The sequence below is a fragment of the Octodon degus genome, unplaced genomic scaffold, assembly GCF_000260255.1.
Source record: "Octodon degus isolate 3935 unplaced genomic scaffold, OctDeg1.0 scaffold00023, whole genome shotgun sequence".
NCBI lineage: Eukaryota > Metazoa > Chordata > Mammalia > Rodentia > Octodontidae > Octodon > Octodon degus.
This window is the reverse complement of record NW_004524599.1, coordinates 7,126,797-7,129,404: the sequence shown is the minus strand read 5'-3', so window position 1 is coordinate 7,129,404 and position 2,608 is coordinate 7,126,797.

Here is a 2,608-nt window from a genome sequence, read left to right as displayed (position 1 = left end):
CACATATGTGTTCTCTCTCCCTCTCTTTCTCACTCTGTCTCTGTCTCTCTGTATTTACATTCATTTGTGCTTATATGTATGCTCTTAGGGCCTTTTTGAACTGTTGTAATTCTTTGTGTCACTTTGTATGAATACACGTACCAATATTCCAACAAATAAACAAATGGAAAGAGCATGTGAATCTGTGTCAAATGAAAAGGTCATTAGCAGAACAGATGAATCAGAAGAGTTAGAGACTCACTGGAGGAGCCATTTCCTGGAAGACTGAAGGGCTTGTTTGGATTTAAAGTATTTGTATTCACTCATTTGAACTTGAAGGTCAGATAAAGAAACTCCAGTTTTTATCTTAAACAGTGTCTGCTGCTTGGTGTCTCTAGAGAAGATGTTTCCTTGACCACTGTTTGGAGTGAGTGGGAGTCTCAGGAGCATATGTCCTGATGACCCGGGTTCATGTTTTCCTGCAGTGAACCAGAAGAGAGGTCTGTGCTTATTTTTATAGAGGTCCTGCCTTGCTATCTGAAAGGTGCAAAGTGGGAATAAATACAAGGAGATGCCTCCTCTCTGAATGAATCATTGGGAAACACAGTTTTGAAAAAGATGTCAATGCCCTCACCAGATTCATCTCAGAATTTTGGAGTTAGAGTAGGCCACAGGGGCAGTGCTTTTGGCAACCAAACATGACCAATCCTTACAGCTAAGGTTTGATTTTCATCCTGAGGTCTTAAGGATATAGGGAGTGTGATAGTAGCTCAGTTTGTTCTGATTAGCTAAACACAGAGTTACTTTTCAATTGGGGTGTAATTCATGGAGATCTCAGGACCCTTTATGAAAAAGACTTATGCATTTTAAAGAGGGAAAGAAAATGATGACTCTATCACCAGATATCCGGAGGTTTTTTGCTTTTGATTTTTGGGAACAGAGCAGTGCTGAATGTGGAGGCTGAGGGAATTCAGAAAGCTTGTATGTTTCTGAGCTCAGAGAAGGTGGTAGGAAAATTAGGAGTAAGGCTTTGTGTGGTGTTTTGCTAAATAGCTTCCCCTGAGTAGTGACATGAGGACGTCACTTAGGTTCCTACAGAGAAAGTGCTGCTTGCCAATAGGACATCAGTAGAGAATGCTGTAAAAATGAACAAAGACAGTTATATGCTGGATCATGATGTCTGTGTCTATTAGAATGCATATAAACAGTAGCCGTGAGGTTATAATGGACCTGGAGAATTCCTCTGGCCTAGTGACAACCATAGTGACATCCCAGCACAATGCATTTCTCCCACGTTTGTGTAGATGCTGGCATGCACAGAGTTACTGCACTGTCGGGCACATAAACAGATGATGTGTAGTTATGCACTTCATGTACAACTTGATGATAAACCACTATGCTTTTGGTTTCTCTATGTACTATACTATACTTTTCATAGTTATTGTAGAGTGCTTTGCTCCTGCTTAGAGAAAAGACAATGTACCATGAAGCATTCTGCCATATCACCAGCAGCAGGTTCATGCATCTCATGTTTATTACACCCCTTGATGATGTAGAGAGGCCATGTCAAGCGGTTGGCAGTCCACCTAAGTTTGCAGGTGAGCTCCATGATGTTCACACCACCACAAGTTTGCATGTCACAACACGTGCTCCTGTTGTTAAGTGGCATGACTGTGGAGCAGGCTGGGCAGCAGTGGACCTGTAGCTTTGGAACAGAAATGGTGAGTGAGTCAGAACATTGCCACTTGGCAGGCAGGTGGTCCTAGTGTAGTGGCTGTAAGCAGAAGTGGCAGAGAGGCGGAGAAAGGCAGGAAACCTACTCACTGGCCCCAACAGCATCAGAGAGGGTGGAAGGAGGTGCCTAGAGAGGAGGGGTCTGGGCCTCGGGAGCCTCCCACAGCACAACTAGGGGCAGGGCCATCTCTGACCTGAAAAATCCGCTGTCTAAATGCTCCTCTGTTGACTCAGCATTAATGATACATCCTCACATAAGAGAGGCCAGCGAAGCCAGGGTACTTTTCTTTCTTTCTTCTTCTTTTTTTTTTTTTGCGGAACTGGGGGGTTGAACTCAAACCCCTGCGCTTGCCAGGCAAGCAGTTATTCTACTGAGTCATCTCCCCAGCCCCTAAGCCAGGGTACTTTGCGGAGTATCCTGACACCCATGTGGTTGCATAGGGTTGGCTGGAAACCAGGGTAATAGACTGATGGATACCTGTCCATCAGCCTCCAAGGTTTCGGTTGATATGAGGTTGTGCCTGTGTGTTTTGCATTTGAATTAATGAACATGGCCAGTGACTTAGTGAGACCTTATCACTTTCTGATTTCCCTATAAAAATGATACTTCCAGTGAAGGATTATGTAGTTTCTGTATTTCAAGGTTCAAGACATAACAAAAAAATAGCTATACAAGATTCAAATGATATACTCTGGTGTGTATATAAAATGAGTAAAGCATGTTATGTTTGAAAAAATGGATCGATGCACACACGCTATTCACTTTATTCATATTACTGGAAAGTTAGAGATAATGACTTTTATTTTTTATTATTTTTAAATTTTTAGAACAGGGTGTACAGGGTCTCACTGTGCAGATGGGACTCAGCGATCTTCCTGTTCATAGCCTCCCAAG